This window comes from Mustela nivalis, assembly GCF_964662115.1.
Source record: "Mustela nivalis genome assembly, chromosome: 10".
NCBI classification, from domain to species: domain Eukaryota; kingdom Metazoa; phylum Chordata; class Mammalia; order Carnivora; family Mustelidae; genus Mustela; species Mustela nivalis.
In genome coordinates this window covers 79,226,462-79,239,202 of record NC_139029.1, presented here as the reverse complement: position 1 = coordinate 79,239,202, position 12,741 = coordinate 79,226,462, and the positions used below count along the sequence as shown (strand labels likewise).

At 36.7% G+C, this 12,741-nt stretch overlaps 1 long non-coding RNA gene across 5 annotated transcripts in view; it reads right to left on the bottom strand.

Annotated features, from left to right (window-relative positions):
* LOC309843342 overlaps nucleotides 1–12,741 on the bottom strand; it is an 87,540-nt gene that overhangs the window by 3,046 nt on the left and 71,753 nt on the right. For 4 of the 5 annotated variants that reach the window (XR_014300080.1, XR_014300081.1, XR_014300082.1 and 1 more), the window contains 2 exons: nucleotides 9,579–9,625; nucleotides 7,167–8,082 (listed from right to left, as the gene is read on the bottom strand). This is a non-coding gene — a long non-coding RNA (uncharacterized lncRNA). Of the gene's footprint in view, nucleotides 1–7,166; nucleotides 8,083–9,578; nucleotides 9,626–12,741 lie in introns of those variants that run through there. The other variant, XR_014300079.1, reaches the window with a different exon arrangement.

Genomic DNA, 12,741 nt, shown 5'->3' with positions numbered 1-12,741 from the left:
GTTACTGTTTTGGTAGGCTCTCACTTTCCTGGTTCTTTGGCTAGGGAAAATATGCTTTGTTGTGGCTTTTTTGTCTATACATACCTGCTGGTATTTCTAGGTTGTTGGCTTCTTCAACCCCAAGTCTAAGACATAGGAGACACAAAGAAAACCCGAGAAATTCACTCGTATTTTATTCTTGAGTCCTGAGGTCTTAGCTGGTCTGCCCTCTTTTCTCTACCATTCCTAGTCTCCTTTTACGTAATGTCCAGGATTTTAAATTGTATTCAGTGGGAAGAATATGTAAAAGTACACCTACTCCATTTTCCCAGAAGCTTAACCATCCAATTAATTTTTAATTTCAAGTTTTATATCTTTTAGTTCTAAAATGTCCATTGTGCTCCCTTTTGTAGATCCAGTTACTGTGTTTAAATTCTCCATCTCTTTGTACACTATTCATGTGTTCTTCTAACGTATTTGTGATAGACACTTTAGTATTTCTGTCTACTAATTCCAACATCCAAGTCTATTTCTATGACCGTTTTTTTCTAACTATGTTAGAAATGTTATGACTAACATTTACTTTCTCTTGTTTCTTTGCATAGCTCTTATTTGTTTATTGTATTCCAACTTAATATTTTTTAAACCTTATAAACTGAAGACAATGCTGCTGCTCAGATGGAAACTTAGGGACTGGTATAAGAAAATGATCACTTCAATCCAAACAGTAGTTGAAGTAGTTTTAGGGCTAGGTTACAGCTTTGGTTAGTTTCTACTCACCAAATATTAAAATATTTTCAGGGTGAGCTCTTTCTGTATACATTGCAATCTCTTCCCTCTTGCAAGATCTAAGAACTATGAGAGCTTTTTTGCTTTCTAGCCAAAACTCTTGTCTTCTGTGATGCCATAGCCAAACACTCAACAAAAGTCCTATGGGGAAAAAAATCTGCAAGCAGATCTCTCTGCTTCATGTTTGGGGATCCTGTAGATCTAATATGTCAGCCAGGACACAATGTTATTAAATCTCAGGAAGAGGCCTCTGCCTTTGGCAGTCATGATTTTTAGCTTACCTATACCCAGACTTGGCAGACCATCCAAAGAGGAAAGTGGCAGATGATTCCTGTTTATTTAGATATATCTATTCCTTAAGATGTAATTCCTTTAGGCTTCTTTATGTCCACAGTTGTCCAATGTGTTAAAAACAGATAATTTTTGGTTTCTGTTTTAATTTATTATGGCAGGAGTAACATGGCAGGTGTGTTACAGATTTCTATAACGAAGTTGAAAGATCTAACACGTTTTGGGAGCTCATGGAAATCTTACACATTTTGTTTATAAATGGCTTCTAAAAGTTAAAACCAATAAATTGCACTTGTATAATATGGCTACATAACTGTTATTACAGAAGACCGAGTTATGTGCTAGGGTTTTCTTTTCCCATGATGTAGTATTCCATCCACTTTTCCACTGATGAAGAATATTTCTAGAGTTAAGTTCCATGGGCTTTTATGCTCCACAAAATTCTACCATATTTTCAATTTCTCTCTTATTATATATGATACATCCAATTAATTTTTCCTAATCCTTCCACTCCTGTCAGCTTTCTAGTTTAGTAGTTAAGCTATAATTCTAGAGTTTTTAGTGCTTTTCTGGATATTTAACAGTTTGACATTAAATACGCTAGGTTTGTTGGAATATATATTCAAGTTCCAGTATGCTTTCCTGTATGTGTTTGGTATTTCTTCCTTTTCAAGTAAGGCTGCTCTCATTTTATTAAGGCAGCATCTTCCAGATACCACTAAGAACACTAATTAGAATACCTTCTAAGTATTTTCTGTGCCTCAAAATACCTCTTTTTCCCATCGAGAGGATTTCCCTTCTCTCTCTGTCTCTAAAGAAGTATTCGAGTTTTTATTCTTTGCATAAGATTTCCCCTTATGTATAGAGATGCTTATTCTTCATTTAATTAAGAGACGGCAGCAAATCTGACTGTGAACACCATGGGGCTTGGCAGACTGCACTTATTATGAGTGGGCAAAGACCTGGCAGTTAAGTTTCTAGATCCCTAAATGACAGAATATGCATCACTTAAACCTGGAATGCTGTCTCTCACACTAGTCACCTTAGTTCTCATTGCAAAAGATGGTTTAGTTTATTTGAAGAGCATTCCTTGAATATTTTGACATTTTTTTTCTCCATGTAAATTAAATCCTTCATGCCAGCTGCGTGCAGATGTAGGAGAAAGATAGGAAGAGCAACTGTTTCTTCTACAGACTTTTAATTGTATCCTATTCCTAGTCTTTTAGATACAGTGTTTACAACTTGCAAGGCCTACTGAGTTTCTGTAGAGAAAATCTGTTTCATTCTTAACTGAACATTTTATAAAGTCTCCTTGACTTTATCCTTCTCATTTTGCCTTATTGGTCACCAATCCTCAATATGTTTATATGTTGTTGTTGTTTGTTTTTCCAGAAGAAATAGTTCTATGAGCAACTAGATTGATGCATACTTCCTTCACTCCCATTATTTCTTGGTTTATGCCTTTATGTATCCCTTTTGTTTTATTTGAAGTCATGTCAGTAGAGAGAAGGAAGAGAAACATGTATTTACTCTGCTATCTTGAAAAAGCCTTCTTGTTTTTAAAATTCCTCTTTATTAAATAATAAAATCGATTGTAACAATATAGTTACATCTTGGTTATAATGGTATAGTCATATGTTACTTTTCATGGAAAAGTAAGGAGAAAAAGTCCTTCAGAGACCTTTCTAACTAAAGAACTTATGGTATATAAAAACAGTTTCATCCGTTTGTTATACCTATGGGAAACAAAATGAAATTTGTTTCTCTCTTTCCATTTAAGGACTATTTTAATGTACTAGACATGGAAAATATACCTTATGAAATGTACCTTATGAAAAACTTTAAAGAAACACTTAGATGGAGATAGTGATGTCATCCTAAATCAAGTAAATATTTATTTCTTAACTAAAATTAATATTGTATCAAAGAGCTAGAGACCATCAGAGGCTGATAAATTATCCAGTGACAAACTGAATCTGCTGAGATGGAAACATGGAAGAGAAAGACAAATTAGTAAATGAAATTTTCTAATTACTGTCTTTATTGTGCATTTTTGCTATAAGATCATGAGTTATGGTCTTTTAGGTTTATGTAAGAAAATAAGACATTTTAGTGGCCTTAAAAAACAAACAAAGGCTATGTAATAGCTCAAAAACCAAGAAGGCTATGAGTAAAACGTTTCCAGGCTTGGTGGATTCTGTACATTGTTAATGTCTTTAAAAACTCAGGTTATTTCCATCTTTCCAGTCTGTTTTCCTCAGCATATGAGTTTATCTTTCCTCATGGGGACAAGTTTCTGTCATCACATGAAGATATGACAATGGCCAGTGGAAGATGAGCTCTTTGTTATGCAGCACATTTAGTCTCTTAATCCAGCCTTTCAACATTCATGAATAAGAAAAATGGAAAGGGCAGGTGTCAGAGTATGAGTGAGAAGGTTATGAGACAAGCAACCCTGTTCTCATATATATTGGGGAATATGCATATTAATAAGGAGAAAGAAACATTTTTTTCTTTGTACACAGAATAGCCACCTGGGCATCTGGGCATTGAGGGATCCATAGAGGTCTCTGCCACCTTTGATCTTTCAAGAATGCTCACAGCATTAGCAACAACTATTTCTTGAGGTAGAGTAGGATTGTCAGGTTCCAGTGGGAGATAGTACATAACAAATAAAACTAATGTGTGATTATTAGAACAAGAAATGCAGAATCTAAATGCTCTTGCTATATCAAAGGCATTGACAATAGACAACACAAGAGCTGTTCCAGAAAACAAAGGGAAGAAAATGGCAGATTGTCCCAAAAAAACCTGACGACTCACTTTTGAGTAGATTCAAAGAAGTATCATCTCAAGATTCCTACTTGTGGGAACTGAGGTCTGAATTACAAATGAAATTGAGGTCACAACCATTATAGAGATGAGGAATTCTCTGTACCTTGTATCTCCTGAGTGAAGATTTTTCTTTCTCCCATTTGTGATTTATTTTAAATAAACTTCTACATTGGCCATGTAGCAGAATGATTATCTAATCAGTTTTTAATTCATTTTTATATTACTACATAGTTTATAATTTCAGTTTTATTTTCATTTTTTAAAGATTTTATTTATTTATTTATTTATTTGTTTGTTTGTTTGTTTGTTTTAGAGAGTGGGGGGTGAATACAAGGAGCAGCAGCAGAAGGGGAGGGAGAGAATCTCAAGCAGACTCTGCACTGAGTGTGGAGCCTGACATGGGACTCGATCTACTGACCCTAAGATCATGACCTGAACTGAAACCAAGAATTGATGCTGAACAGATTGAGCCATCCAAGCACCCCATGTAATTTCAGTTTTAAATAGGAACTTTTAAATACTGAGGGACTGGGTAGATGGAGATAAGGACATGGACAGCCTCAACTCGTAGATAAAACACAACGGAGATGGGGGGGAGGGAGGAAGGGGATGAATTTCCAGCTTATAGTGATCTGTCTTCTATGGAAATTGCCTTGGTGAAAAGAGTGGATCCTCAGTAGCCATGCCTACACTACTTGTTCCTGTACTCTCTGATATACAAGAATAGATCATTGACCCAAGGTGAGCTATTTGGATTCTCTCTATGGTGTATTTGAAACAAGAAGGCAGAGAAATAGAACTTGAAAGTCATTGGGATTGAATCATATTAATGGCAGTGCCAAGTGACAGACTAAGCATCTGCTTAAAGTACCAGCAAAGCAGAGGTAGTGAAAAATGGAAAAATGTGTGATATTGCACATCAAAGTCAATCAAAATATTAAATATTTGAAATTTTTATATTTCCAAAAATTAAGTAGTAACAAGAAAAATGAGAACTTTATGGAGCTTCTCTAAACTATGTTACTGATAAGGATTTATTGGTCAATCAATATATAGATCCCTATCAATAAAAGAGTTTACTATATATAACTACATGTATAAGCCTATATATATATGTTTATACATATGGAGTAAAACTTTATAAGTTTTAAATTATATATGGGGAAGATAGTGCCATATATTTTTTAGAGCTTAGGTCCCCACAGCCACTGTGATCTATCTACTTCCTGATGTGAGGTTGTTCTTTTTCCTTTGATTCTCTGAGCTCAACTAGTATCTTCTGAAAAAAAATCTTACATTTTTGTGGGGGTGGGGGAGGAGGTTCTAGATTGCAGTTATTCAGACTATGACATTAAAAGTGAGGATACATAGATATCTTATAGTTGTTCAGTGTCCTACAGTTTACAAAGTGCTTTCATACCACTATTTTATTGTCAGGAATCCCAGGAGATACAGATATTATTAACTTTACTGTACAGATGAATAAATGGATACTTTAAATACCAGTAACCACATGACTAATATGGTACAAAATTGTCCCTTGTTCTCTCTATCACATCAAACCAGCTGGCTTGAGAAATAAATTAAAACTAAAGAATACAGATATATAAGGGAAAGAATGATATATATCCTTGAGTCCAATTCAGATGAAGCTAAAAATCCAATATTGTAATTAAATTAATTGGAGTTCATTGCCATTGTTTGCAACCAAAAGAATTTATGATAATAAAACCCAGTAGACCTAGTGAACGGTTTCTTGGTAAACTTGCATCTAATATTTATTAACATGTTTCTTAACTACAGATTGTATCCAGGATGATGCCAGTATAATACTTCAGTAGCACTAAACATCACATAAATCACATCACCCACAAGCCTAGCTGGTGTTTGTCTGTCTCAGGAGGTTTTGATAGAGGAATGAGAAACACTTTGGAGAGGTCCATATATGACTGGTGGTGAGAATAGGCCTCTGTACCCTCCAATTAATATAACACAGCCTGTTGGTTATTTTGTGATTTTAAACAACAGACACCATCTAATGTGTAGAATATTTGCTGGGCTTTAGGCATTTTGTTTTATTTTATCTTATTTTATTAAGACTTATGTATCTACTTGAGAGGGAGAGAGAATGAGAGTGGGATGGAGGTGCAGAAGAGAGAGAGTCTTAGGCAGACTCCATGCTGACAGTGGAGCCCAACTCGGGGCTCAATCTCATGACCCTGGGGTCATGACCTGAGCAGAAACCAAGAAGAGGACACTTAACCAAGGGCACAACCCAGGTGCATCTAGGCATTATATTTTGACAAATGTACCATTTTACTTTTTCTAGGTTTAAATCAGAAGTTATTCAGTGTTCCTCCATTCTCTCCCAGCACTGCACTATAACCACAAACCCATGAGCAGCTTGACTATTTTCACTGGAAGATGAAGAGTGAGATAGGCAACTGTGAGTGAGGATAGGAGATAGAGAAAATCAGTGGCCCCATTTGGTCATGTCTGTTCCAACTAAATGACTACAAACAGCACTTCCAAAAGGTAAAATCTACTGTGGGGAGTTGCTTGCCTTCCTCTGAATCTGAGATGCCTCCTTTAATTTTTAGTAACCCTATTTGCAAGAATTGAATATCATACATTTTTTAATATTATCCAAAGCATAATACACTGGAAATACATCACAAATAACTCTAAATAATTGTTGCCTTCTTCTTTCTTCCTAGGAAACATCTTCCTGCTGCTAATAATGCAAACTGCCCCTGATTTATAGCTTCAGATACTTTAGGTAATACCAATAACTTCAGGGTCAGTAATGCCTGCAGAGCATAGCCTTGTTAATCAGTCAAAATGATTTCATGTGTTTTCTTAGAAGCATCAGAAAGGGCAAGGGATTTATGGGTGATCTCATTTTATGTGCCACAGTGGTATACAATATTGTCATCAAGTGTTAAAACCAGCAATGGGTCTTCATTGATTTTAATCATAGTCATAACCACCTCACTCTCCCTGCCCCCCCCCTTAAAAAGATAAAAGAAATCTGAATACATTTTATATGGCAACTTAAAATACTTTTAGTCATTAAAACTTTTTAATGCTTTTATAGCCAGCCAAGATAAAGTGCCACTTCTCACAGATCATATGTCTTTCTTACTAAAATTCCAACTAGAGACACTTAAGGCTATTGAAATGAGAGCATTTTAAATGTGGAGGGCATTCTTAATAAATAACCACCTCTGAAGAGACTTATTTGCCTCATTTTTCCAGGAGTATTTTGTTTGTGTAATTTTATTCAAGAAAGGGCTTACATTTTACATGGTGATTCATTCACACATCAAAAATTCAATAAAAATCTCATAGCCCAAAAGATAGACTTACAGCAAAGGAGCAAGAGAAGGATAAGCTTAAATTGAAACATGTCAGAGTAGATCAGATGCCCTTCCATCACTTTTCCAGTGAGCCAAATTCGCCTCCCCAGTGGGGTTGCTTTAGGAAAGAGAAAGGCCCCCACCTACAGTTGTCTCAGTATGAGGGGAAGGCATTCATTCATTTATTTAAACAATCAGTCATTTGTTCTTTCACTCTTTCAACCTTTAGCCGATAACCAAACATTCATGGCATCACATCTGCATGCCAGGCACAGTATTAAGGTAAGATGCCAGCGGCTTCCATTTCAAAGGTGTTATGGCCTCCTGAGGAAAACAGATACAAATAACAGCAACTTAATAATATCTGCAAATGACTAGTAGCCCAGAAGAGGTAGTGGTTAGCCCTGCTGGTCATGAGTGGGTGGTGACAGGATCAGGTTTCACAGAAGAGCCTTTCCAGGGAAATTTGTCTTGTTCCCTTCATTATTCTCGATACTGGGCCTAGTACCCAGGACACAGCAGGCAGTTGTAGTTGACATGAGTACGGCAGGTTTCTCCTCCGAGATTCCTCTGGTAGTCAAGCCATGCAATCCTCCTACTTTAACTTCCACCATCTACTTCTCCCTTAGCTAAATGATCCAAGTGCATCAACATTGTACTCCTGTTGGATCAATCCTACTATCTTATCCACAGCTTGGTTCAAGAAGAAGCGTATGACTGATGCTGCAAAAACTAGGATTCTTCTTTGTTGCTCATTTATTCTTTTTCAACTTTATTTGGAAGAAGAAAGCCTTTCTGTTCAGATTCTCACAGCCCCCATTCAGCGCACCTAACAGAGATAAATGTTTGGTGGGTTCTTGATTGATATTTGTTGAAAAAAATGATTATATGGTGAGGAAGCTCTTAGGGAGTGAATCTGGAACTTCTAGTAATTCAGTTCAGTACCTCATGAAGAAGCCCATTCTAGGAAAAGGATGTTGAAAGAGAGGGATGGAAAAAGAGAGGAGAGAGAGACAGTCTCAAAGGCATTTGTAAGTCCTGGTCTGTCTCCTCAATACCCTCTCAAGTTCTTGTCTTCTCCACTAACATGTCTCAATAAATTAATTCAAGCTATTGGCACCAGGGAAATTCCCAGCACACTATTCAATAAAAACTTGTTGAAAAATTGGCTGAGGGTTGAATGGGTGAATGAGTGAATGAATGAATGAATGAATGAACGAACAGTAAAGCATATCTCTACAGAGGGCACAATGACTCCAAAACAAGCAGGTGTTCCACAGTATGACACGCTAGATGTGATATTTTAGCCACAGCAGATTTTACTTTCTATGTGTATTGTAAGAGCCAGAAAAGGATAAAGGATACTTTCCAAACTTCCTTGAAGCTAGAAGTCTGTTTATGAATTAGGTTCAATCAATCAATGAATAATATAGGCATGGGAGCTTTAAAAGGATAAAGGTGATTGGGCATCTTGTTGCTTCTCTTTGTCCTTGTAGTTAGGTGGCAAGAAATACAGGCTGATTTTCTGAATCTAGTCAGAGGCTTAGTGGGTGTGAGAGGCAGCTGTGGTGAGGCAGGGATAGAAGCTGCTTCCTTAATCTGACCCACAGGTCAAGCAGCACACCCTTAAAATCCTGCAGTCTGATGGGGTTCTCCTGAATTTCTCTCCTTTAGTCCTGACTCCTGTTGAAAACACTGAGTTCCTTCTTGTTAAAATATCTAGAAACTACACTAAATGCTGATCGATGGGCATGGTATGTTGGGATTATAAAAGGTTACGGGAGGTTCTCAAATGGAGGTAGGGAGGCAACATCACTCCCTGGGGAGCATTTGGCAGTGTGTGGAGATGTCTACCCCCCCCCCCACCCCTTTGGTCATAAATCAGGAGGATGTTGCTAGTAGTGTCTGGCATCTAATGAGTGGAGGTCAAGGATGCTGTTAAATATCCCACAATGCACAAGACACGGGCCACACAGTGAAATTATCCAGCACTAAATATCAGTATAGTAAGGTGGAGAAATCCTGGACGAAAGTAGGATTTCAACAGGTTGTAGGTAGAAGATTAGGCTTTTTATTATTGAGCAGGACCAGATCCTAAAAAGTCACATATGGTATTCAAAAGTGTGAACAGATCTCTCTCCGACATCTTTCCTATTGGCCTTTTACCAATTTTCAGAGGCTTAAGGCTCTAAATTCTGCATTTTAATGTGTAAAACTGAAAAAACAATTTTTTTTGCTATGAAAACTAGTTCCTTAGAATTTCTCAACCTTGAGACCAGTAACAAAGCTTGACCTTAGTAAAAAATGCTTATAGGTATTACATACCACAGTATAATCATTGCATCGCCACAAATATCTCCAATCTGGAATACCTATGGAAAAAGTTCATATATACTATCACTTTGGGAGTTGCTTAGAATTGTTATAGACATTCAGTAAACAATCTATGAAAGGACATTAATTTTAACTCATCACATGGGTACGATGTTCTGAAAAAGAGAATGGTTTAAAACATACAAAACTAACAAAATCAACAAGAAGAAGGCAGCATAAAATACCTCCTGTGTGTTTGTATTTTTTAGTGAGCACAAATGAGCAAAATCTTGATGGAATATGAGACCGTCCTGATTGTTTACCATGCAAATAATTCAAGGGTTAAAAGATGGCTTCTCTTTGATTATCTGCAATCTCTGTTCCTACTACGCGGAATACAGAATGATGCCAGTGCAGGGAAAGACAGGACAGCTGGGATCAAGAGATTTAAGAGGCAACAAACACAAAATAAAAAATAAATTAAAAAAAAAAAGCAAAAAAGCATGTCAAAAGTGAACTCTTAAATATTCATTTTGAATGACTGAGTTCACAGTGCCTTTCTGTGTGGTACAGATGGCTCAGGGATTCAGGGCAAACAAAGCAACAATTTCTGCATACTCGCAGCTACTCAGCCATAATAGCCAGAGGCCTCAAAACTCCCGGGCTTTGAGATGATTCAACCGGATCCCTTTACCTGCCAAATTCCACTGGATCTATGCAGCCTCCATCATAATAACAAGGGTGAAAGGATAGTAGGAAACATGAGCTGTCTTTGCTTTAACATCCACATAGCATTTATCACTGGGGAATGACCTTTAAGTTCCAATTACAGCTTCATTTATGGTGGAAAAAATGTTTTTGAAGGAGAGAGGGGACATAGAGAATTTCTTAGTTTAATCCAAAATTTAAATGAAAAAAAATTAAGCAAATGGAAAATTGTACACATTTTAATCAAGCTGAAATTGTTAACTGATTACAGGAAATAGTCTGAGATGTGTAACTCTGAGAAGCAACCTGTTTCTTTGTTAGACTCAGGGGTATGACCTCATCACACTGAGCTTATTCTCTGCATAATGGCTTGGAGAAAAGAAAGAGCCAAACTGCATCATCTTTCTGCCTGTCTTAGTGTCAGGGGAGCGCTAATACTCATATGGTATAATAAAAAACAGTATTAAACTGCATCTTTGAACAATCAAAAACAACATACAAAATGGAATTCAAATAAAAGGCTAACAGCGCTTTCTGCAACAGGAGATAATTTTACCATTTACAGTGTATCAGAATGGTTCACCAGACTTTTTATTCCACAGGGATTTTATTGAGAGCCTATCATGTGCCATGCACTGTTGGATGCTCCAGAAATATGCAGAAGTCAGTAAGAGAATGCCTTTGTTCCAAGTCTAACAGAGAAGACCAAATAAGAAACAATTCAGTAGCATCCCTACCTTATCTGCAGGGGTACATTTCAACACCCTTAGTGGAGGTCTGAATCACAATTAGTACTGAACCCTATTATGTTTTTCCTATATATACACATCTGTGATAAAATTTAATTTATAAATTAGGCACAGTAAGAAATTAACAACAAGAAAATAGAGCAACTATAACAATATGTTCTAATAAAAGCTGTGTGAATGTGGTCTCTCAAAATATACTGTATTCACCTTTCTTCTTGTGATGGTGTGAGATGATAAAATGCCCAAGTGTATAGATGAAGTGAGGGGAATGATGTAGGCATTGTGACCTAGGTTTAGGGTGCTTTTGACCTTCTGGCAACATGTCAGAAGGAGGACCATTTGCTTCCAGACTGCAGTTCGCTGCGTGTAACTGAAATGGCGAAAAGTGAAACCACGAGTGAGGGGAGACTACTGTATAATAAAAATCCGTGTGTGGCATATATTGAAGAGTTTCAAGCAAAATTTCAGAGATCATAACACCATGAGTTGGAAGATGTTAGGGAAGGTTTGATGGAGAGGGTAATCTGAAAGGAAATCTTGAAGTACTGTGAGTACTTGAACTGACAGAAAGAAGTCAGTAATACCAAGAGAATAGAAGAAAAAAAGTAGATGGGTATGTGCATGAATCAGTATGTAGTGTGGTTTAGCTGAAACTAATGAAACATTTAGGGACCTCATAAAAAATATGTCTGCAAGGATTAAGTTGGAGACACATGGACTTCTAGACCTATAGCAAAATTTAGGAAACCATAGTTTAACTTTTTCATCCTACAATTGAGATAGCAAAGGTTCAGAAAAGGTGAAATTATTTATGCAATGTGATATGTCAAGGGGATGATCCTCATAGCCAAGGATAAATGTCTCTTAAATGTCCATTCCCATTTTTTTTTTTTTAAAGATTTTATTTATTTACTTGAGAGAGAGACCGTGAGAGAGAGCATGAACGAGGAGAAGGTCAGAGAGAGAAGCAGACTTCCCATGGAGCTGGGAGTCTGATGCGGGACTCGATCCCGGGACTCCAGGATCATGACCTGAGCCGAAGGCAGTCGTCCAACCAACTGAGCCACCCAGGCGTCCCTCCATTCCCATTTTTGTTTTTTTTTTTTTCCCCCTACTCCCATTTTTGTTTCTGTGATAACTTGCAGAGTAATCTGGGTATCTGGGTGTTCTTAAATGCCAAGATAAGAAAGTTGCACTAATTACCTTCATTTGGTAAATCTTAAAGAGACACTAAAGATCTTTGAAAATAGAAATGACATCATTCAGAATGAATTTTGGGAAATGGAGAAAGGAGAACAAAAGATATATTTTGTAGAGATGTAAAAACAGATTTAAAGAAAACAAACCAAGGTCTGCCTAGCACATAGACATAAAAATCGCCTTTCACATGCTTTTTAAATATAGCTTTGACCAGCCTTTAGCATAGCTTGGAGAATATGCATCCGCATCCGTGTTGAGAAATCAAAGACATCTAAATAGACAATGAATAACCCAGTTGGTTGTGAAGATATCATGGTTTCAGTAATTCCTGATAGAGTCATAAGCACGTGAAAACCTTGGGTAAACAAATTACCCAAGAGAATTATGGGAGAACTCCTGTATTTATTAAAACAGTCATATTTTATGAACTGTAGAATACAGTTTTGGGACTAAAAACAGTATTTTTATTGTAGTTTTAATCTTCATTGTGAATTCATAATATTCTCCAAAGCTTAATA